The sequence below is a fragment of the Carcharodon carcharias genome, chromosome 30 (assembly GCF_017639515.1).
Source record: "Carcharodon carcharias isolate sCarCar2 chromosome 30, sCarCar2.pri, whole genome shotgun sequence".
Taxonomy (NCBI): domain Eukaryota; kingdom Metazoa; phylum Chordata; class Chondrichthyes; order Lamniformes; family Lamnidae; genus Carcharodon; species Carcharodon carcharias.
In genome coordinates this window covers 30,968,587-30,995,025 of record NC_054496.1, presented here as the reverse complement: position 1 = coordinate 30,995,025, position 26,439 = coordinate 30,968,587, and positions in this window count along the sequence as shown.

Genomic DNA, 26,439 nt, shown 5'->3' with positions numbered 1-26,439 from the left:
GGAATGAGAGCTCACATTCAGTGGTATGAGAGTGCACACTCGGTGGAATGAGAATGAACATTCACTGGAATGAGAGCTCACACTCAGAGGAATGAGAGCACACACTTGGTGGAATGAGAGCGCACACTCAGTGGAATAAGAGGGCACACTCAGTGAAATGAGAGAGCACACTCGATGGAATGGAAGCGCACACTCGGTGGAATGAGAGCGCACACTCGATGGAATGAGAGTGCACACTCGGTGGAATGAGAGTGCACACTCGGTGGAATGAGAGCGCACACTCGGTGGAATGAGAGCGCACACATGGTGTAATGAGAGCGCACACTCGGTGGAATGAGAGCTCACGCTCGGTTGAATGAGAGTGCACACTCGGTGGAATGAGATCGCACAATCAGAGGAATGAGAGAGCACACTCGATGGAATGAGAGTGCACACTCGGTGGAATGAGAACGCACACTCGGTGGAATGAGAGTCCACACTCGGTGGAAAAAGAATGCACATTCGCTGGAATGAGAGCGCACACTCGGTGGAATGAGAGTACACACTCGGTGGAATGGAAGCGCACACTCGGTGGAATGAGAGCGCACACTCGGTGGAATGAGAGCGCACACTCGGTGGAATGAGAGTGCACACTCGGTGGAATGAGAGCGCACTCTTGGTGGAATGAGAGTGCATACTCCGTGTAATGAGAGTGCACACTCGGTGCAATGAGAGCGCACGCTCGGTGGAATGAGATTGCACAGTCAGAGTAATGAGAACGCAAACCCGGTGGAATGAGCGGGCACCCTCGGTGGAATGGAAGCACACACTCGGTGGAATGAGAGCACACACTCGAAGGAATGAGAGTGCACACTCGGTGGAATGAGAGCGCACACTCGGTGGAATAAGAATGCGCACTCGGTGGAATGAGAGTGCACACTCGGTGGAATGAGAATGCACATTCATTGGAATGAGACTGCACACTCGGTGGAATGAGAGCTCAGACTCGGTGGACTGAGAGTGCACACTCGGTGGAATGAGAATGCAAACTTGGTGGAATGAGAGCGCACAACCGGTTGAATGGGAGTGTACACTCGGTGGAATCAGAGTGCCCACTCAGTGGAATCAGAGCGCACACTCGGTGAAATAAGAATGCACACTTGGTGGAATGAGAGTGCACACTCGGTGGAATGAGAATGCACATTCGCTGGAATGAGAGTGCACACTCGGTGGAATGAGAGCTCACACTCGGTGGAATGAGAGCGCACACTCGGTGGAATGAGCATGCACATTCGCCTGAATGAGAGTGCACATTTGGTGGAATGAGAGTTCACACTCGGTGGAATGAGAGTGCACACTCAGTAGAATGAGAGCTCACACTCGGTGGAATGAGATCGCACACTCAAAGGAATGAGAGCTCACACTCGGTGGAATGAGAGTTCGCACCCAGTGGAAAGAGAGCACAAACTCAGTGGAATGAGAGCACACACTCGGTGGAATGAGAGCACACAATCACTGGAAAGAGATCAAACACTCAGAGCAATGAGAGCGCACACTCGGTGGAATAAGAATGCACACTCGGTGGAATGAGAGTGCACACTCGGTGGAATGAGAATGCACATTCACTGGAATGAGAGTGCACACTCGATGGAATGAGAGCGTACACTCAGTGGAATGAGAGCTCACACTCGGTGGATTGAGAATGCAGACTCAGAGGAATGAGAGCGCACAATCGGGGGATTGAGATCGCACACTCAGAGGAATGAGAGCGCACACTCGATGGAATGAGAGTGCACACTCGGTGGAATGAGAGCGCACATTCAGTGGAATAAGAGTGCACACTCAGTGAAATGAGAGAGCACACTCAATGGAAAGGAAGCGCACACTCAGTGGAATGAGAGCGCACACTCGATGGAATGAGAGTGCACACTTGGGGGAATGAGAGCGCACACTCGGTGGAAAGAGAGCGCACACTCGGTGGAATGAGAGTGCACACTCAGAGAAATAAGAGTGCACTCTCAGTGGAATGAGAGCTCACATTCGGTGGAATGAGAGTGCACACTCGGTGGAATGAGAGAGCACACTCGATGGAATGCGAGTGCACACTCGGTGGAATGAGAACGCACACTCGGTGGAGTGAGAGTCCACACTCGGTGGAAAAAGAATGCACATTCGCTGGAATGAGAGCGCACACTCGGTGGAATAAGAATGCGCACTCGGTGGAATGAGAGTGCACAATCGGTGGAATGAGAATGCACATTCATTGGAATGAGACTGCACACTCGGTGGAATGAGAGCTCTAACTCGGTGGACTGAGAGTGCACACTCGGTGTAATGAGAATGCAAACTCGGTGGAATGAGAGCGCACACTCGGTGGAATCAGAGGGCACACTCGGTGGAATGAGAGGGCACTCTTGGTGGAATGAGAGTGCATACTCCGTGTAAGGAGAGTGCACCCTCGGTGGAATGAGAGTCCACACTCGGTGGAAAAAGAATGCACATTCGCTGGAATGAGAGCGCACACTCGGTGGAATAAGAATGCGCACTCGGTGGAATGAGAGTGCACAATCGGTGGAATGAGAATGCACATTCATTGGAATGAGACTGCACACTCGGTGGAATGAGAGCTCTAACTCGGTGGACTGAGAGTGCACACTCGGTGTAATGAGAATGCAAACTCGGTGGAATGAGAACGCACAACCGGTGGAATGGGAGTGCACACTCGGTGGAATCAGAGTGCACACTCAGCGGAATCAGAGCGCACACTCGGTGAAATAAGAATACACACTTGGTGGAATGAGAGTGCACACTCGGTGGAATGAGAATGCACATTCACTGGAATGAGACTGCACACTCAGTGGAATGAGAGCTCAAACTCGGTGGACTGAGAGTGCACACTCGGTGGAATGAGAGCTCACACTCGGTGGAATGAAAGTGCACACTCGGTGGAATGAGAGCTCACACTCAGTGGAATGAGATCGCACACTCAAAGGAATGAGAGCGCACAATCGCTGGGAAGAGATCACACACTCAGAGGAATGAGAGCGCAAACTCGGTGGAATGAAAGTATACACTCGGTGGAATCAGAGCGCACACTCGGTGGAAAAAGAATGCACACTCGCTGGAAAGAGAGTGCACACCCGGTGGAATGAGAATGCACATTCACTGGAATGAGAGTGCATACTCGGTGGAATGAGAGCGTACACTCAGTGGAATGAGAGCCCACACTCGGTGAAATGCGAGCGAAAACTCAGTGGAATGAGAGCACAAAATCGGTGGAATGAGAACACACACTCAGTGGAATGAGAGCGCTCACCTGGTGGATTAAGAGCTCACACTCGTTGGAATGAGAGCATACACTCGGTGGAATGAGAGCTCACAATCGGTGGAATGAGAGCGCACATTCGGTGGAATGAGAGCGCACACTCGGTGGAATGACAGCGCACATTAGGTGGAATGAGAGCTCACACTCGGTGGAATGAGAGCTCACACTCGGTGGAATGAGAGCTCACATTCGGTGGAATGAGAGCTCACACTCGTTGGAATGAGAGCACACACTCGGTGGAATGAGAATGCACATTCTTTGGAATGAAAGCACACACTCGGAGGAATGAGAGCTCAAACCCGGTGGAATGAGAGCGCACACTCGGTGGAATGAGAGCTCACACCCGGTGGAATGAGAGTGCACATTCGGTGGAATGATAGGTCACACTCGGTGGAATGACAGCGCACATTAGGTGGAATGAGAGCTCACACTCGGTGGAATGAGAGCTCACATTCAGTGGTATGAGAGTGCACACTCGGTGGAATGAGAATGCACATTCGCTGGAATGAGAGCTCACACTCAGAGGAATGAGAGCACACACTTGGTGGAATGAGAGCGCAAACTTGGTGGAATGAGAGTGCACACTCGATGGAATGAAAGCTCACACTCATTGGAATAAAAGCACACACTCGGTGGAATGAGAATGCACACTCGGTGGAATGAGAGCGCACATTCGGTGGAATGAGAGCTCACACTCAGAGGAATGAGAGCACACACTTGGTGGAATTAGAGCTCACACTCGGTGGAATGAGAGCGCACACTCGGTGGAATGAGAGCTCACGTTTGGTGGTATGAGAGCGCACACTCGGTGGAATGAGAGCTCACACTCAGAGGAATGAGAGCGCACACTCGGTGGAATGAGAGTGCAAACTCGGTGGAATGAGAGTGCACACTCGGTGGAATGAGAGCACACACTTGGTGGAATGAGAGCGCACACTCGGTGGAATGAGATCGCACACTCAAAGGAATGAGAGTGCACACTCGGTGGAATGAGAGTGCGCACACAGTGGAAAGAGAGCACACACTCGGTGGAATGAGAGCACACACTCGGTGGAATGAGAGCGCACAATCGCTGGAAAGAGATCACACACTCAGAGGAATGAGAGCGCACACTCGGTGGAATGAAAGTATACACTCGGTGGAATCAGAGCGCACACTCGGTGGAATAAGAATGCACACTCGGTGGAATGAGAGTGCACACTCGGTGGAATGAGAATGCACATTCACTGGAATGAGAGTGCATACTCGGTGGAACGAGAGCGTACACTCGGTGGAATGAGAGCTCGCACTCGGTGGAATGAGAATGCGCACTCGGTGGAATGAGAATGCACACTCGGTGGAATGAGAGCTCACACTCAGTGGAATGAGAACACACACTCAGTGGAAAGAGAGCTCGCACGCAGTGGAATGAGAGCTCACACTGGGTGGAATGAGAGCTCACACTCGGTGGAATGAGAATGCACACTTGGTGGAATGAGAGCTCACACTCAGTGGAATGAGAGATCACACTCAGTGGAATGAGAGCTCACACTCAGTGGAAAGAGAGCACACACTCAGTGGAATGAGAGTGCACACTCGGTGGAATGAGAATGCACATTCATTGGAATGAGACTGCACACTCGGTGGAATGAGAGCTCAGACTCGGTGGACTGAGAGTGCACACTCGGTGGAATGAGAATGCAAACTTGGTGGAATGAGAGCGCACAACCGGTTGAATGGGAGTGTACACTCGGTGGAATCAGAGTGCCCACTCAGTGGAATCAGAGCGCACACTCGGTGAAATAAGAATGCACACTTGGTGGAATGAGAGTGCACACTCGGTGGAATGAGAATGCACATTCGCTGGAATGAGAGTGCACACTCGGTGGAATGAGAGCTCACACTCGGTGGAATGAGAGCGCACACTCGGTGGAATGAGCATGCACATTCGCCTGAATGAGAGTGCACATTTGGTGGAATGAGAGTTCACACTCGGTGGAATGAGAGTGCACACTCAGTAGAATGAGAGCTCACACTCGGTGGAATGAGATCGCACACTCAAAGGAATGAGAGCTCACACTCGGTGGAATGAGAGTTCGCACCCAGTGGAAAGAGAGCACAAACTCAGTGGAATGAGAGCACACACTCGGTGGAATGAGAGCACACAATCACTGGAAAGAGATCAAACACTCAGAGCAATGAGAGCGCACACTCGGTGGAATAAGAATGCACACTCGGTGGAATGAGAGTGCACACTCGGTGGAATGAGAATGCACATTCACTGGAATGAGAGTGCACACTCGATGGAATGAGAGCGTACACTCAGTGGAATGAGAGCTCACACTCGGTGGATTGAGAATGCAGACTCAGAGGAATGAGAGCGCACAATCGGGGGATTGAGATCGCACACTCAGAGGAATGAGAGCGCACACTCGATGGAATGAGAGTGCACACTCGGTGGAATGAGAGCGCACATTCAGTGGAATAAGAGTGCACACTCAGTGAAATGAGAGAGCACACTCAATGGAAAGGAAGCGCACACTCAGTGGAATGAGAGCGCACACTCGATGGAATGAGAGTGCACACTTGGGGGAATGAGAGCGCACACTCGGTGGAAAGAGAGCGCACACTCGGTGGAATGAGAGTGCACACTCAGAGAAATAAGAGTGCACTCTCAGTGGAATGAGAGCTCACATTCGGTGGAATGAGAGTGCACACTCGGTGGAATGAGAGAGCACACTCGATGGAATGCGAGTGCACACTCGGTGGAATGAGAACGCACACTCGGTGGAGTGAGAGTCCACACTCGGTGGAAAAAGAATGCACATTCGCTGGAATGAGAGCGCACACTCGGTGGAATAAGAATGCGCACTCGGTGGAATGAGAGTGCACAATCGGTGGAATGAGAATGCACATTCATTGGAATGAGACTGCACACTCGGTGGAATGAGAGCTCTAACTCGGTGGACTGAGAGTGCACACTCGGTGTAATGAGAATGCAAACTCGGTGGAATGAGAGCGCACACTCGGTGGAATCAGAGGGCACACTCGGTGGAATGAGAGGGCACTCTTGGTGGAATGAGAGTGCATACTCCGTGTAAGGAGAGTGCACCCTCGGTGGAATGAGAGTCCACACTCGGTGGAAAAAGAATGCACATTCGCTGGAATGAGAGCGCACACTCGGTGGAATAAGAATGCGCACTCGGTGGAATGAGAGTGCACAATCGGTGGAATGAGAATGCACATTCATTGGAATGAGACTGCACACTCGGTGGAATGAGAGCTCTAACTCGGTGGACTGAGAGTGCACACTCGGTGTAATGAGAATGCAAACTCGGTGGAATGAGAACGCACAACCGGTGGAATGGGAGTGCACACTCGGTGGAATCAGAGTGCACACTCAGCGGAATCAGAGCGCACACTCGGTGAAATAAGAATACACACTTGGTGGAATGAGAGTGCACACTCGGTGGAATGAGAATGCACATTCACTGGAATGAGACTGCACACTCGGTGGAATGAGAGCTCAAACTCGGTGGACTGAGAGTGCACACTCGGTGGAATGAGAGCTCACACTCGGTGGAATGAAAGTGCACACTCGGTGGAATGAGAGCTCACACTCAGTGGAATGAGATCGCACACTCAAAGGAATGAGAGCGCACAATCGCTGGGAAGAGATCACACACTCAGAGGAATGAGAGCGCAAACTCGGTGGAATGAAAGTATACACTCGGTGGAATCAGAGCGCACACTCGGTGGAAAAAGAATGCACACTCGCTGGAAAGAGAGTGCACACCCGGTGGAATGAGAATGCACATTCACTGGAATGAGAGTGCATACTCGGTGGAATGAGAGCGTACACTCGGTGGAATGAGAGCTCACACTCGGTGGATTGAGAATGCACACTCAGAGGAATGAGAGCGCACAATCGAGGGAATGAGATCGCACACTCAGAGAAATGAGAGCGCACACTCGATGGAATGAGAGTGCACACTCGGTGGAATGAGAGCGCACACTCAGTGGAATAAGAGGGCACACTCGGTGGGATGAGACTGCACTTTCGTCGGAATGAGAGCTCACACTCGGTGGAATGAGAGCTCACACTCGGTGGAATGAGAATGCACATTCGCTGGAATTAGAGCACACATTTGCTGGAATGAGAGCGCACACTCGGTGCAATGAGAGCTCACACCTGGTGGAATGAGAGCGCACATTCGGTGGAATGAAAGCACACACTCGTTGGAATGAGAGCGCACATTCGGTGGAAAAAGAATGCACATTCGCTGGAAGGAGAGCGCACTTCCGGTGGAATGAGAGCTCACACTCGGTGGAAAGAGAGCTCACACTCGGTGGAATGAGAGCGCACATTCGGTGGAATGAGAGCTCACACTAGTTGGAATGAGAGCGCACATTCGGTGGAATGAGAGCTCACACTCGGTGGAATGAGAGTGCGCACACAGTGGAAAGAGAGCGCAAACTCGGTGGAATGAGAGCACACACTCGGTGGAATGAGAGCGCACAATCACTGGAAAGAGATCACACACTCAGAGCAATGAGAGCGCACACTTGGTGGAATAAGAATGCACACTCGGTGGAATGAGAGTGCACACTCGGTGGAATGAGAGTGCACACTCGGTGGAATGAGAGCGTACACTCGGTGGAATGAGAGCTCACACTCGGTAGATTGAGAATGCACACTCAGAGGAATGAGAGCGCACAATCGGGGGAATGAGATCGCACACTCAGAGGAATGAGAGTGCACACTCGATGGAATGAGAGTGCACACTCAGTGGAATAAGACGGCACACTCAGTGGAATGAGACCGCACACTCGGTGGAATGGAAGCGCACACTCGGTGAAATGAGAATGCACATTCGCTGGAATTAGAGCACACATTTGCTGGAATGAGAGCGCATACTCGGTGCAATGAGAGCTCACACCCGGTGGAATGAGAGCGCACATTCGTTGGAATGAAAGCACACACTCGTTGGAATGAGAGCGCACATTCGGTGGAAAAAGAATGCACATTCGCTGGAAGGAGAGCGCACTTCCGGTGGAATGAGAGCTCACACTCGGTGGAAAGAGAGCTCACACTCGGTGGAATGAGAGTGCACATTCGGTGGAATGAGAGCTCACACTCCTTGGAATGAGAGCGCACATTCGGTGGAATGAGAGCTCACACTCGGTGGAATGAAAGCGCACAATCACTGGAAAGAGATCACACACTCAGAGCAATGAGAGCGCACACTCGGTGGAATAAGAATGCACACTCGGTGGAATGAGAGTGCACACTCGGTGGAATGAGAATGCACATTCACTGGAATGAGAGTGCACACTCGATGGAATGAGAGCGTACACTCGGTGGAATGAGAGCTCACACTCGGTAGATTGAGAATGCACACTCAGAGGAATGAGAGCGCACAATCGGGGGAATGAGATCGCATACTCAGAGGAATGAGAGTGCACACTCGATGGAATGAGAGTGCACACTCGGTGGAATGAGAGCGCACACTCAGTGGAATAAGACGGCACACTCAGTGGAATGAGACCGCACCCTCGGTGGAATGGAAGCGCACACTCGGTGAAATGAGAGAGCGCACTCGATGGAATGAGAGCGCACACTCAGTGGAATGAGAGCGCACACTCGGTGGAATGAGAGCGCACACTCGGTGGAATGAGAGTGCACACTCAGAGAAATAAGAGTGCACACTCAGTGGAATGAGAGCGCACACTCGGTGGAATGAGAGCGCACACATGGTGTAATGAGAGCGCACACTTGGTGGAATGAGAGCTCACGCTCGGTGGAATGAGAGTGCACACTCCGTTGAATGAGAACGCACACTCAGTGGAATGAGAGTCCACACTCGGTGGAAAAAGAATGCACATTCGCTGGAATGAAAGTACACACTCGGTGGAATGGAAGCGCACACTCGGTGGAATGAGAGCGCACACTCGGTGGAATGAGAGTGCACACTCGGTGGAATGAGAGTGCACACTCGGTGGAATGAGAATGCACATTCGCTGGAATGAGAGTGCACACTCGGTGGAATGAGAGCTCAAACTTGGTGGAACGAGTGTGCACACTCGGTGGAATGAGAATGCACATTCGCTGGAATGAGAGTGCACACTCGGTGGAATGAGAGTGCACACTCGGTGGAATGAGAGCGCACATTCGGTGGCATGAGATCTCACACTCCGTGGAATAAAAATGCACACTCGGTGGAATGAGAACTCACTTTCGGTAGAATGAGATCGCACACTCAAGGGAATGAGAGCGCACAATCGCTGGAAAGTGATCACAAACTCAGAGGAATTAGAGCTCACACTGGGTGGAATGAGAGTGCACTTTCGGTGGAATGAGAATGCACATTGGCTGGAATGAGAGCGCCCTCTCGGTGGAATGAGAGCGCACACACCCTGGAAAGAGATTGCACACTCAGTGGAATGAGAGCGCACAATCGGTGGAATGAGAGTGCACACTCAGAGTAATGAGAGCTCACACTCAGTGGAATGAGAGTGCACACTCGGTGGAATGAGAGCTCACACATGGTGTAATGAGAGCGCACACTCGGTGGAATGAGAGTGCACACTCAGATGAATGAGAGCGCACAATCGGTGGAATGAGAGCGCACACTCGGTGGAATAAGAGCTCACACTCGGTGGAATGAGATCGCAGACTCAGAGGAATGAGAGTGCACACTCAGAGGAATGAGAGAGCACACTCGGTGGAATGACAGTGCACACTCAGTAATGAGAGTGCACACTCGGTGGAATGAGAGCACACACTTGGTGGAATGAGAGCGCACACTTGGTGGAATGAGAGCTCACACTCGGTGGATTGAGAATGCACACTCAGAGGAATGAGAGTGCACACTCGGTGGAATGAGATCGCACACTCAGAGGAATGAGAGCGCACAATCGAAGGAATGAGAGTGCACACTCGTTGGAATGAGAGTGCACACTCGGTGGAAAAAGAATGCACATTCGCGGGAATGAGAGTGCACATTCGGTGGAATGAGAGTACACACAGTGGAATGGAAGCGCACACTCGGTGGAATGAGAGTGCACACTCGGTAGAATGAGAGTGCACACTCGGTGGAATGAGAGCACACATTCAGTGGAATGAGAGTGCACACTCAGAGTAATGAGAGCGCACACTCGGTGGAATGAGAGGGCACACTCGGTGGAATGAGAGCGCACATTCGGTGGAATGAGATCGCACACTCAGAGGAATGGAAGCGCACACTCGGTGGAAGGAGGGTGCACACTCAGTGGAATGAGGGTGCACACTCGGTGGAATGAGAGTGCACACTCGGTGGAATGAGAGTGCACACTCAGATTATTGAGAGCGCACACTCGGTGGAATGAGAGTGCACACTCGGTGGAATGAGAGTGCACACTCGGTGGAATGAGAGCTCAAACTCGGTGGAATGAGTGTGCACACTCGGTGGAATGAGGGTGCACACTCGGTGGAATGAGAGTGCACACTCAGTGGAATGAGAGCTCACACTCAGTGGAATGAGAGCGCACACCCGGTAGAATGAGATCGCACACTCAAAGGAATCAGAGCGCACAATCGCTGGAAAGTGATCACAAACACAGAGGAATTAGAGCTCACACTCGGTGGAATGAGAGTGCACTATCGGTGGAATGAGAATGCACATTCGCTGGAATGAGAGCGCCCTCTCGGTGGAATGAGAGCGCACACTTGGTGGAATGAGAGTGCACACAGAGAAATAAGAGTGCACACTCAGTGGAATGAGAGCTCACATTCGGTGGAATGAGAGTGCACACTCGGTGGAATGAGAGTGCACACATGGTGTAATGAGAGCGCACACTCGGTGGAATGAGAGCTCACGCTCGGTGGAATGAGAGTGCCGACTCGGTGGAACGAGATCGCACAATCAGAGGAATGAGAGAGCACACTCGATGGAATGAGAGTGCACACTCGGTGGAATGAGAACGCACACTCGGTGGAATGAGAGTCCACACTCGGTGGAAAAAGAATGCACATTCGCTGGAATGAGAGCGCACACTCGGTGGAATGAGAGTACACACTCGGTGGAATGGAAGCGCACACTCGGTGGAATGAGAGCGCACACTCGGTGGAATGAGAGCTCACACTCGTTGGAATGAGAGCGCACATTCGGTGGAATGAGAGCTCACACTCGGTGGAATGAAAGCGCACAATCACTGGAAAGAGATCACACACTCAGAGCAATGAGAGCGCACACTCGGTGGAATAAGAATGCACACTCGGTGGAATGAGAGTGCACACTCGGTGGAATAAGAATGCGCACTCGGTGGAATGAGAGTGCACACTCGGTGGAATAAGAATGCGCACTCCGTGGAATGAGAGTGCACACTCGGAGGAATGAGAATGCACATTCATTGGAATGAGACTGCACACTCGGTGGAATGAGAGCTCTAACTCGGTGGACTGAGAGTGCACACTCGGTGTAATGAGAATGCAAACTCGGTGGAATGAGAGCGCACAACCGGTGTAATGAGAGTGCACACTCGGTGGAATGAGAGCGCACGCTCGGTGGAATGAGATTGCACAGTCAGAGTAATGAGAGCGCAAACTCGGTGGAATGAGCGGGCACCCTCGGTGGAATGGAAACACACACTCGGTGGAATGAGAGCACACACTCGATGGAATGAGAGTGCACACTCGATGGAATGAGAGTGCACACTCGGTGGAATGAGAGCGCACACTCGGTGGAATAAGAATGCGCACTCGGTGGAATGAGAGTGCACAATCGGAGGAATGAGAATGCACATTCATTGAAATGAGACTGCACACTCGGTGGAATGAGAGCTCTAACTCGGTGGACTGAGAGTGCACACTCGGTGTAATGAGAATGCAAACTCGGTGGAATGAGAGCGCACAACCGGTGGAATGGGAGTGCACACTCGGTGGAATCAGAGTGCACACTCAGTGGAATCAGAGCGCACACTCGGTGAAATAAGAATGCACACTTGGTGGAATGAGAGCACACACTCGATGGAATGAGAGTGCACACTCGATGGAATGAGAGTGCACACTCGGTGGAATGAGAATGCACATTCACTGGAATGAGAGTGCACACTCGATGGAATGAGAGCGTACACTCGGTGGAATGAGAGCTCACACTCGGTAGATTGAGAATGCACACTCAGAGGAATGAGAGCGCACAATCGGGGGAATGAGATCGCATACTCAGAGGAATGAGAGTGCACACTCGATGGAATGAGAGTGCACACTCGGTGGAATGAGAGCGCACACTCAGTGGAATAAGACGGCACACTCAGTGGAATGAGACCGCACACTCGGTGGAATGGAAGCGCACACTCGGTGAAATGAGAGAGCGCACTCGATGGAATGAGAGCGCACACTCAGTGGAATGAGAGCGCACACTCGATGGAATGAGAGTGCACACTCGGTGGAATGAGAGCGCACACTCGGTGGAATGAGAGCGCACACTCGGTGGAATGAGAGTGCACACTCAGAGAAATAAGAGTGCACACTCAGTGGAATGAGAGCGCACACTCGGTGGAGTGAGAGCGCACACATGGTATAATGAGAGCGCACACTCGGTGGAATGACAGTGCACACTCGGTAGTATGAGAGTGCACACTCGGTGGAATGAGAGTGCACACTCGGTGGAGTGAGAGGGTACACTCGGTGGAATGAGAGCTCACACTCGGTGGAATGAGAGCGCACATTCTGTGGAATGAGATCGCACCCTAAGAGGAATGGAAGCGCACACTCGGTGGAAGGAGAGTGCACACTCGGTGGAATGAGGGTGCACACTCGGTGGAATGAGAGTGCACACTCATTGGAATGAGAGCGCACATTCTCTGGAATGAGAGTGCACACTCAGAGTAATGACAGCGCACACTCGGTGGAATGAGAGGGCACACCCAGTGGAATGAGAATGCACACTCAGTGGAATGAGAGCTCAAACTCGATGGAACGAGTGTGCACAGTCAGTGGAATGAGAATGCACATTCGATGGAATGAGAGTGCACACTCGGTGGAATGAGAGCACACACTCGGTGGAATGACAGTGCACACTCAGAGTAATGAAAGCGCACACTCAGTGGAATGAGAGCTCACACTCAGTGCAATGAGAGCGCACACCCGGTGGAATGAGAGTGCACACTCGGTGGAATGAGAGCGCACACTCGGTGGAATGAGATCTCACACTCCGTGGAATAAGAATGCACACTCGGTGGAATGAGAGCTCACTTGCAGTGGAATCAGAGCGCACACTCAGTGGATTGAGAGGGCACACTCGGTGGAATGAAAGTGCAAACTCGGTGGAGTGAGAGCGTACACTCGGTGGAATGAGAGCTCACACTCGGTGGAATGAGAGCGCACATTCGGTGGAATGAGATCGCACACTCAGAGGAATGGAAGCGCACACTCGGTGGAAGGAGGGTGCACACTCGGTGGAATGAGGGTGCACACTCGGTGGAATGAGAGTGCACACTCGGTGGAATGAGAGCGCAAATTCGGTGGAATGAGAGTGCACACTCAGAGTAATGAGAGCGCACACGCGGTGGAATGAGAGGGCACACTCGGTGGAATGAGAATGCACACTCGGTGGAATGAGAGCTCAAACTCGGTGGAATGAGTGAGCACACTCGGAGGAATGAGAATGCACATTCGCTGGAATGAGAGTGCACACTCGGTGGAATGAGAGCACACACTCGGTGGAATGACAGTGCACACTCCGAGTAATGAGAGCGCACACTCAGTGGAATGAGAGCTCACACTCAGTGGAATGAGAGCGCACACCCGGTGGAATGAAAGTGCACACTCGGTGGAATGAGATCGCACACTCAGAGGAATGAGAGCGCACAATCGATGGAATGAGAGTGCACACTCGGTGGAATGAGAGTGCAAATTCGGTGGAAAAAGAATGCACATTCGCGGGAAAAAGAGTGCACATTCGGTGGAATGAGAGAACACACGGTGGAATGGAAGCGCACACTCGGTGGAATGAGAGTGCACACTCGGTAGAATGAGAGTGCACACTCGGTGGAATGAGAGCACACATTCGGTGGAATGAGAGTGCACACTCGGTGGAGTGAGAGCGTACACTCGGTGGAATGAGAGCTCACACTCGGTGGAATGAGAGCGCACATTCGGTGGAATGAGATCGCACACTCAGAGGAATGGAAGCGCACACTCGGTGGAAGGAGGGTGCACACTCGGTGGAATGAGGGTGCACACTCGGTGGAATGAGAGTGCACACTCGGTGGAATGAGAGTGCACACTCGGTGGAATGAGAGCGCACACTCGGTGGAATGAGATCTCACACTCCGTGGAATAAGAATGCACACTCGGTGGAATGAGAGTGCACACTCGGTGGAGTGAGAGCGTACACTCGGTGGAATGAGAGCTCACACTCGGTGGATTGAGAATGCACACTGAGAGGAATGAGATCGCACACTTGGTGGAATGAGATCGCACACTCAGAGGAATGGAATCGCACACTCGGTGGAATGAGATTGCACACTCGGTGGAATGAGAGCTCAAACTCGGTGGAATGAGTGAGCACACTCGGAGGAATGAGAATGCACATTCGCTGGAATGAGAGTGCACACTCGGTGGAATGAGAGCACACACTCGGTGGAATGACAGTGCACACTCAGAGTAATGAGAGCGCACACTCAGTGGAATGAGAGCTCACACTCAGTGGAATGAGAGCGCACACCCGGTGGAATGAAAGTGCACACTCGGTGGAATGAGATCGCACACTCAGAGGAATGAGAGCGCACAATCGATGGAATGAGAGTGCACACTCGGTGGAATGAGAGTGCAAATTCGGTGGAAAAAGAATGCACATTCGCGGGAAAAAGAGTGCACATTCGGTGGAATGAGAGAACACACGGTGGAATGGAAGCGCACACTCGGTGGAATGAGAGTGCACACTCGGTAGAATGAGAGTGCACACTCGGTGGAATGAGAGCACACATTCGGTGGAATGAGAGTGCACACTCAGAGTAATGAGAGCGCACACTCGGTGGAATGAGAGGGCACACTCGGTGGAATGAGAGGGCATACTCGGTGGAGTGAGAGCGTACACTCGGTGGAATGAGAGCTCACACTCGGTGGAATGAGAGCGCACATTCGGTGGAATGAGATCGCACACTCAGAGGAATGGAAGCGCACACTCGGTGGAAGGAGGGTGCACACTCGGTGGAATGAGGGTGCACACTCGGTGGAATGAGATCGCACACTCAGAGGAATGAGAGCGCACAATCGATGGAATGAGAGTGCACACTCGGTGGAATGAGAGTGCAAATTCGGTGGAAAAAGAATGCACATTCGCGGGAAAAGGAGTGCACATTCGGTGGAATGAGAGAACACACGGTGGAATGGAAGCGCACACTCGGTGGAATGAGAGTGCACACTCGGTAGAATGAGAGTGCACACTCGGTGGAATGAGAGCACACATTCGGTGGAATGAGAGTGCACACTCAGAGTAATGAGAGCGCACACTCGGTGGAATGAGAGGGCACACTCGGTGGAATGAGAGGGCATACTCGGTGGAGTGAGAGCGTACACTCGGTGGAATGAGAGCTCACACTCGGTGGAATGAGAGCGCACATTCGGTGGAATGAGATCGCACACTCAGAGGAATGGAAGCGCACACTCGGTGGAAGGAGGGTGCACACTCGGTGGAATGAGGGTGCACACTCGGTGGAATGAGAGTGCACACTCGGTGGAATGAGAGCGCACATTCGGTGGAATGAGGGTGCACACTCGGTGGAATGAGAATGCACTCTCGGTGGAATGAGAGCGCACATTCGGTGGAATGAGAGGGCACACCCAGTGGAATGAGAATGCACACTCAGTGGAATGAGAGCTCAAACTCGATGGAACGAGTGTGCACAGTCAGTGGAATGAGAATGCACATTCGATGGAATGAGAGTGCACACTCGGTGGAATGAGAGCACACACTCGGTGGAATGACAGTGCACACTCAGAGTAATGAAAGCGCACACTCAGTGGAATGAGAGCTCACACTCAGTGCAATGAGAGCGCACACCCGGTGGAATGAGAGTGCACACTCGGTGGAATGAGAGCGCACACTCGGTGGAATGAGATCTCACACTCCGTGGAATAAGAATGCACACTCGGTGGAATGAGAGCTCACTTGCAGTGGAATCAGAGCGCACACTCAGTGGATTGAGAGGGCACACTCGGTGGAATGAAAGTGCAAACTCGGTGGAGTGAGAGCGTACACTCGGTGGAATGAGAGCTCACACTCGGTGGAATGAGAGCGCAAATTCGGTGGAATGAGATCGCACACTCAGAGGAATGGAAGCGCACACTCGGTGGAAGGAGGGTGCACACTCGGTGGAATGAGGGTGCACACTCGGTGGAATGAGAGTGCACACTCGGTGGAATGAGAGCGCAAATTCGGTGGAATGAGAGTGCACACTCAGAGTAATGAGAGCGCACACGCGGTGGAATGAGAGGGCACACTCGGTGGAATGAGAATGCACACTCGGTGGAATGAGAGCTCAAACTCGGTGGAATGAGTGAGCACACTCGGAGGAATGAGAATGCACATTCGCTGGAATGAGAGTGCACACTCGGTGGAATGAGAGCACACACTCGGTGGAATGACAGTGCACACTCCGAGTAATGAGAGCGCACACTCAGTGGAATGAGAGCTCACACTCAGTGGAATGAGAGCGCACACCCGGTGGAATGAAAGTGCACACTCGGTGGAATGAGATCGCACACTCAGAGGAATGAGAGCGCACAATCGATGGAATGAGAGTGCACACTCGGTGGAATGAGAGTGCAAATTCGGTGGAAAAAGAATGCACATTCGCGGGAAAAAGAGTGCACATTCGGTGGAATGAGAGAACACACGGTGGAATGGAAGCGCACACTCGGTGGAATGAGAGTGCACACTCGGTAGAATGAGAGTGCACACTCGGTGGAATGAGAGCACACATTCGGTGGAATGAGAGTGCACACTCGGTGGAGTGAGAGCGTACACTCGGTGGAATGAGAGCTCACACTCGGTGGAATGAGAGCGCACATTCGGTGGAATGAGATCGCACACTCAGAGGAATGGAAGCGCACACTCGGTGGAAGGAGGGTGCACACTCGGTGGAATGAGGGTGCACACTCGGTGGAATGAGAGTGCACACTCGGTGGAATGAGAGTGCACACTCGGTGGAATGAGAGCGCACACTCGGTGGAATGAGATCTCACACTCCGTGGAATAAGAATGCACACTCGGTGGAATGAGAGTGCACACTCGGTGGAGTGAGAGCGTACACTCGGTGGAATGAGAGCTCACACTCGGTGGATTGAAAATGCACACTGAGAGGAATGAGATCGCACACTTGGTGGAATGAGATCGCACACTCAGAGGAATGGAATCGCACACTCGGTGGAATGAGATTGCACACTCGGTGGAATGAGAGCTCAAACTCGGTGGAATGAGTGAGCACACTCGGAGGAATGAGAATGCACATTCGCTGGAATGAGAGTGCACACTCGGTGGAATGAGAGCACACACTCGGTGGAATGACAGTGCACACTCAGAGTAATGAGAGCGCACACTCAGTGGAATGAGAGCTCACACTCAGTGGAATGAGAGCGCACACCCGGTGGAATGAAAGTGCACACTCGGTGGAATGAGATCGCACACTCAGAGGAATGAGAGCGCACAATCGATGGAATGAGAGTGCACACACGGTGGAATGAGAGTGCAAATTCGGTGGAAAAAGAATGCACATTCGCGGGAAAAAGAGTGCACATTCGGTGGAATGAGAGAACACACGGTGGAATGGAAGCGCACACTCGGTGGAATGAGAGTGCACACTCGGTAGAATGAGAGTGCACACTCGGTGGAATGAGAGCACACATTCGGTGGAATGAGAGTGCACACTCAGAGTAATGAGAGCGCACACTCGGTGGAATGAGAGGGCACACTCGGTGGAATGAGAGGGCATACTCGGTGGAGTGAGAGCGTACACTCGGTGGAATGAGAGCTCACACTCGGTGGAATGAGAGCGCACATTCGGTGGAATGAGATCGCACACTCAGAGGAATGGAAGCGCACACTCGGTGGAAGGAGGGTGCACACTCGGTGGAATGAGGGTGCACACTCGGTGGAATGAGATCGCACACTCAGAGGAATGAGAGCGCACAATCGATGGAATGAGAGTGCACACTCGGTGGAATGAGAGTGCAAATTCGGTGGAAAAAGAATGCACATTCGCGGGAAAAGGAGTGCACATTCGGTGGAATGAGAGAACACACGGTGGAATGGAAGCGCACACTCGGTGGAATGAGAGTGCACACTCGGTAGAATGAGAGTGCACACTCGGTGGAATGAGAGCACACATTCGGTGGAATGAGAGTGCACACTCAGAGTAATGAGAGCGCACACTCGGTGGAATGAGAGGGCACACTCGGTGGAATGAGAGGGCATACTCGGTGGAGTGAGAGCGTACACTCGGTGGAATGAGAGCTCACACTCGGTGGAATGAGAGCGCACATTCGGTGGAATGAGATCGCACACTCAGAGGAATGGAAGCGCACACTCGGTGGAAGGAGGGTGCACACTCGGTGGAATGAGGGTGCACACTCGGTGGAATGAGAGTGCACACTCGGTGGAATGAGAGCGCACATTCGGTGGAATGAGGGTGCACACTCGGTGGAATGAGAATGCACTCTCGGTGGAATGAGAGCGCACATTCGGTGGAATGAGAGGGCACACCCAGTGGAATGAGAATGCACACTCAGTGGAATGAGAGCTCAAACTCGATGGAACGAGTGTGCACAGTCAGTGGAATGAGAATGCACATTCGATGGAATGAGAGTGCACACTCGGTGGAATGAGAGCACACACTCGGTGGAATGACAGTGCACACTCAGAGTAATGAAAGCGCACACTCAGTGGAATGAGAGCTCACACTCAGTGCAATGAGAGCGCACACCCGGTGGAATGAGAGTGCACACTCGGTGGAATGAGAGCGCACACTCGGTGGAATGAGATCTCACACTCCGTGGAATAAGAATGCACACTCGGTGGAATGAGAGCTCACTTGCAGTGGAATCAGAGCGCACACTCAGTGGATTGAGAGGGCACACTCGGTGGAATGAAAGTGCAAACTCGGTGGAGTGAGAGCGTACACTCGGTGGAATGAGAGCTCACACTCGGTGGAATGAGAGCGCACATTCGGTGGAATGAGATCGCACACTCAGAGGAATGGAAGCGCACACTCGGTGGAAGGAGGGTGCACACTCGGTGGAATGAGGGTGCACACTCGGTGGAATGAGAGTGCACACTCGGTGGAATGAGAGCGCAAATTCGGTGGAATGAGAGTGCACACTCAGAGTAATGAGAGCGCACACGCGGTGGAATGAGAGGGCACACTCGGTGGAATGAGAATGCACACTCGGTGGAATGAGAGCTCAAACTCGGTGGAATGAGTGAGCACACTCGGAGGAATGAGAATGCACATTCGCTGGAATGAGAGTGCACACTCGGTGGAATGAGAGCACACACTCGGTGGAATGACAGTGCACACTCCGAGTAATGAGAGCGCACACTCAGTGGAATGAGAGCTCACACTCAGTGGAATGAGAGCGCACACCCGGTGGAATGAAAGTGCACACTCGGTGGAATGAGATCGCACACTCAGAGGAATGAGAGCGCACAATCGATGGAATGAGAGTGCACACTCGGTGGAATGAGAGTGCAAATTCGGTGGAAAAAGAATGCACATTCGCGGGAAAAAGAGTGCACATTCGGTGGAATGAGAGAACACACAGTGGAATGGAAGCGCACACTCGGTGGAATGAGAGTGCACACTCGGTAGAATGAGAGTGCACACTCGGTGGAATGAGAGCACACATTCGGTGGAATGAGAGTGCACACTCGGTGGAGTGAGAGCGTACACTCGGTGGAATGAGAGCTCACACTCGGTGGAATGAGAGCGCACATTCGGTGGAATGAGATCGCACACTCAGAGGAATGGAAGCGCACACTCGGTGGAAGGAGGGTGCACACTCGGTGGAATGAGGGTGCACACTCGGTGGAATGAGAGTGCACACTCGGTGGAATGAGAGTGCACACTCGGTGGAATGAGAGCGCACACTCGGTGGAATGAGATCTCACACTCCGTGGAATAAGAATGCACACTCGGTGGAATGAGAGTGCACACTCGGTGGAGTGAGAGCGTACACTCGGTGGAATGAGAGCTCACACTCGGTGGATTGAGAATGCACACTGAGAGGAATGAGATCGCACACTTGGTGGAATGAGATCGCACACTCAGAGGAATGGAATCGCACACTCGGTGGAATGAGATTGCACACTCGGTGGAATGAGAGCTCAAACTCGGTGGAATGAGTGAGCACACTCGGAGGAATGAGAATGCACATTCGCTGGAATGAGAGTGCACACTCGGTGGAATGAGAGCACACACTCGGTGGAATGACAGTGCACACTCAGAGTAATGAGAGCGCACACTCAGTGGAATGAGAGCTCACACTCAGTGGAATGAGAGCGCACACCCGGTGGAATGAAAGTGCACACTCGGTGGAATGAGATCGCACACTCAGAGGAATGAGAGCGCACAATCGATGGAATGAGAGTGCACACTCGGTGGAATGAGAGTGCAAATTCGGTGGAAAAAGAATGCACATTCGCGGGAAAAAGAGTGCACATTCGGTGGAATGAGAGAACACACGGTGGAATGGAAGCGCACACTCGGTGGAATGAGAGTGCACACTCGGTAGAATGAGAGTGCACACTCGGTGGAATGAGAGCACACATTCGGTGGAATGAGAGTGCACACTCAGAGTAATGAGAGCGCACACTCGGTGGAATGAGAGGGCACACTCGGTGGAATGAGAGGGCATACTCGGTGGAGTGAGAGCGTACACTCGGTGGAATGAGAGCTCACACTCGGTGGAATGAGAGCGCACATTCGGTGGAATGAGATCGCACACTCAGAGGAATGGAAGCGCACACTCGGTGGAAGGAGGGTGCACACTCGGTGGAATGAGGGTGCACACTCGGTGGAATGAGATCGCACACTCAGAGGAATGAGAGCGCACAATCGATGGAATGAGAGTGCACACTCGGTGGAATGAGAGTGCAAATTCGGTGGAAAAAGAATGCACATTCGCGGGAAAAAGAGTGCACATTCGGTGGAATGAGAGAACACACGGTGGAATGGAAGCGCACACTCGGTGGAATGAGAGTGCACACTCGGTAGAATGAGAGTGCACACTCGGTGGAATGAGAGCACACATTCGGTGGAATGAGAGTGCACACTCAGAGTAATGAGAGCGCACACTCGGTGGAATGAGAGGGCACACTCGGTGGAATGAGAGGGCATACTCGGTGGAGTGAGAGCGTACACTCGGTGGAATGAGAGCTCACACTCGGTGGAATGAGAGCGCACATTCGGTGGAATGAGATCGCACACTCAGAGGAATGGAAGCGCACACTCGGTGGAAGGAGGGTGCACACTCGGTGGAATGAGGGTGCACACTCGGTGGAATGAGAGTGCACACTCGGTGGAATGAGAGCGCACATTCGGTGGAATGAGGGTGCACACTCGGTGGAATGAGAATGCACTCTCGGTGGAATGAGAGCGCACATTCGGTGGAATGAGAGGGCACACCCAGTGGAATGAGAATGCACACTCAGTGGAATGAGAGCTCAAACTCGATGGAACGAGTGTGCACAGTCAGTGGAATGAGAATGCACATTCGATGGAATGAGAGTGCACACTCGGTGGAATGAGAGCACACACTCGGTGGAATGACAGTGCACACTCAGAGTAATGAAAGCGCACACTCAGTGGAATGAGAGCTCACACTCAGTGCAATGAGAGCGCACACCCGGTGGAATGAGAGTGCACACTCGGTGGAATGAGAGCGCACACTCGGTGGAATGAGATCTCACACTCCGTGGAATAAGAATGCACACTCGGTGGAATGAGAGCTCACTTGCAGTGGAATCAGAGCGCACACTCAGTGGATTGAGAGGGCACACTCGGTGGAATGAAAGTGCAAACTCGGTGGAGTGAGAGCGTACACTCGGTGGAATGAGAGCTCACACTCGGTGGAATGAGAGCGCACATTCGGTGGAATGAGATCGCACACTCAGAGGAATGGAAGCGCACACTCGGTGGAAGGAGGGTGCACACTCGGTGGAATGAGGGTGCACACTCGGTGGAATGAGAGTGCACACTCGGTGGAATGAGAGCGCAAATTCGGTGGAATGAGAGTGCACACTCAGAGTAATGAGAGCGCACACGCGGTGGAATGAGAGGGCACACTCGGTGGAATGAGAGTGCACACTCGGTGGAATGAGAGCTCAAACTCGGTGGAATGAGTGAGCACACTCGGAGGAATGAGAATGCACATTCGCTGGAATGAGAGTGCACACTCGGTGGAATGAGAGCACACACTCGGTGGAATGACAGTGCACACTCAGAGTAATGAGAGCGCACACTCAGTGGAATGAGAGCTCACACTCAGTGGAATGAGAGCGCACACCCGGTGGAATGAAAGTGCACACTCGGTGGAATGAGATCGCACACTCAGAGGAATGAGAGCGCACAATCGATGGAATGAGAGTGCACACTCGGTGGAATGAGAGTGCAAATTCGGTGGAAAAAGAATGCACATTCGCGGGAAAAAGAGTGCACATTCGGTGGAATGAGAGAACACACGGTGGAATGGAAGCGCACACTCGGTGGAATGAGAGTGCACACTCGGTAGAATGAGAGTGCACACTCGGTGGAATGAGAGCACACATTCGGTGGAATGAGAGTGCACACTCGGTGGAGTGAGAGCGTACACTCGGTGGAATGAGAGCTCACACTTGGTGGAATGAGAGCGCACATTCGGTGGAATGAGATCGCACACTCAGAGGAATGGAAGCGCACACTCGGTGGAAGGAGGGTGCACACTCGGTGGAATGAGGGTGCACACTCGGTGGAATGAGAGTGCACACTCGGTGGAATGAGAGTGCACACTCGGTGGAATGAGAGCGCACACTCGGTGGAATGAGATCTCACACTCCGTGGAATAAGAATGCACACTCGGTGGAATGAGAGTGCACACTCGGTGGAGTGAGAGCGTACACTCGGTGGAATGAGAGCTCGCACTCGGTGGATTGAGAATGCACACTGAGAGGAATGAGATCGCACACTTGGTGGAATGAGATCGCACACTCAGAGGAATGGAATCGCACACTCGGTGGAATGAGATTGCACACTCGGTGGAATGAGAGCTCAAACTCGGTGGAATGAGTGAGCACACTCGGAGGAATGAGAATGCACATTCGCTGGAATGAGAGTGCACACTCGGTGGAATGAGAGCACACACTCGGTGGAATGACAGTGCACACTCAGAGTAATGAGAGCGCACACTCAGTGGAATGAGAGCTCACACTCAGTGGAATGAGAGCGCACACCCGGTGGAATGAAAGTGCACACTCGGTGGAATGAGATCGCACACTCAGAGGAATGAGAGCGCACAATCGATGGAATGAGAGTGCACACTCGGTGGAATGAGAGTGCAAATTCGGTGGAAAAAGAATGCACATTCGCGGGAAAAAGAGTGCACATTCGGTGGAATGAGAGAACACACGGTGGAATGGAAGCGCACACTCGGTGGAATGAGAGTGCACACTCGGTAGAATGAGAGTGCACACTCGGTGGAATGAGAGCACACATTCGGTGGAATGAGAGTGCACACTCAGAGTAATGAGAGCGCACACTCGGTGGAATGAGAGGGCACACTCGGTGGAATGAGAGGGCATACTCGGTGGAGTGAGAGCGTACACTCGGTGGAATGAGAGCTCACACTCGGTGGAATGAGAGCGCACATTCGGTGGAATGAGATCGCACACTCAGAGGAATGGAAGCGCACACTCGGTGGAAGGAGGGTGCACACTCGGTGGAATGAGGGTGCACACTCGGTGGAATGAGATCGCACACTCAGAGGAATGAGAGCGCACAATCGATGGAATGAGAGTGCACACTCGGTGGAATGAGAGTGCAAATTCGGTGGAAAAAGAATGCACATTCGCGGGAAAAGGAGTGCACATTCGGTGGAATGAGAGAACACACGGTGGAATGGAAGCGCACACTCGGTGGAATGAGAGTGCACACTCGGTAGAATGAGAGTGCACACTCGGTGGAATGAGAGCACACATTCGGTGGAATGAGAGTGCACACTCAGAGTAATGAGAGCGCACACTCGGTGGAATGAGAGGGCACACTCGGTGGAATGAGAGGGCATACTCGGTGGAGTGAGAGCGTACACTCGGTGGAATGAGAGCTCACACTCGGTGGAATGAGAGCGCACATTCGGTGGAATGAGATCGCACACTCAGAGGAATGGAAGCGCACACTCGGTGGAAGGAGGGTGCACACTCGGTGGAATGAGGGTGCACACTCGGTGGAATGAGAGTGCACACTCGGTGGAATGAGAGCGCACATTCGGTGGAATGAGGGTGCACACTCGGTGGAATGAGAATGCACTCTCGGTGGAATGAGAGCGCACATTCGGTGGAATGAGAGGGCACACCCAGTGGAATGAGAATGCACACTCAGTGGAATGAGAGCTCAAACTCGATGGAACGAGTGTGCACAGTCAGTGGAATGAGAATGCACATTCGATGGAATGAGAGTGCACACTCGGTGGAATGAGAGCACACACTCGGTGGAATGACAGTGCACACTCAGAGTAATGAAAGCGCACACTCAGTGGAATGAGAGCTCAAACTCGATGGAACGAGTGTGCACAGTCAGTGGAATGAGAATGCACATTCGATGGAATGAGAGTGCACACTCGGTGGAATGAGAGCGCACACTCGGTGGAATGAGATCTCACACTCCGTGGAATAAGAATGCACACTCGGTGGAATGAGAGCTCACTTGCAGTGGAATCAGAGCGCACACTCAGTGGATTGAGAGGGCACACTCGGTGGAATGAAAGTGCAAACTCGGTGGAGTGAGAGCGTACACTCGGTGGAATGAGAGCTCACACTCGGTGGAATGAGAGCGCACATTCGGTGGAATGAGATCGCACACTCAGAGGAATGGTAGCGCACACTCGGTGGAAGGAGGGTGCACACTCGGTGGAATGAGGGTGCACACTCGGTGGAATGAGAGTGCACACTCGGTGGAATGAGAGCGCAAATTCGGTGGAATGAGAGTGCACACTCAGAGTAATGAGAGCGCACACGCGGTGGAATGAGAGGGCACACTCGGTGGAATGAGAGTGCACACTCGGTGGAATGAGAGCTCAAACTCGGTGGAATGAGTGAGCACACTCGGAGGAATGAGAATGCACATTCGCTGGAATGAGAGTGCACACTCGGTGGAATGAGAGCACACACTCGGTGGAATGACAGTGCACACTCAGAGTAATGAGAGCGCACACTCAGTGGAATGAGAGCTCACACTCAGTGGAATGAGAGCGCACACCCGGTGGAATGACAGAGCACACTCGGTGGAATGAGATCGCACACTCAGAGGAATGAGAGCGCACAATCGATGGAATGAGAGTGCACACTCGGTGGAATGAGAGTGCAAATTCGGTGGAAAAAGAATGCACATTCGCGGGAAAAAGAGTGCACATTCGGTGGAATGAGAGAACACACGGTGGAATGGAAGCGCACACTCGGTGGAATGAGAGTGCACACTCGGTAGAATGAGAGTGCACACTCGGTGGAATGAGAGCACACATTCGGTGGAATGAGAGTGCACACTCGGTGGAGTGAGAGCGTACACTCGGTGGAATGAGAGCTCACACTCGGTGGAATGAGAGCGCACATTCGGTGGAATGAGATCGCACACTCAGAGGAATGGAAGCGCACACTCGGTGGAAGGAGGGTGCACACTCGGTGGAATGAGGGTGCACACTCGGTGGAATGAGAGTGCACACTTGGTGGAATGAGAGTGCACACTCGGTGGAATGAGAGCGCACACTCGGTGGAATGAGATCTCACACTCCGTGGAATAAGAATGCACACTCGGTGGAATGAGAGTGCACACTCGGTGGAGTGAGAGCGTACACTCGGTGGAATGAGAGCTCGCACTCGGTGGATTGAGAATGCACACTGAGAGGAATGAGATCGCACACTTGGTGGAAT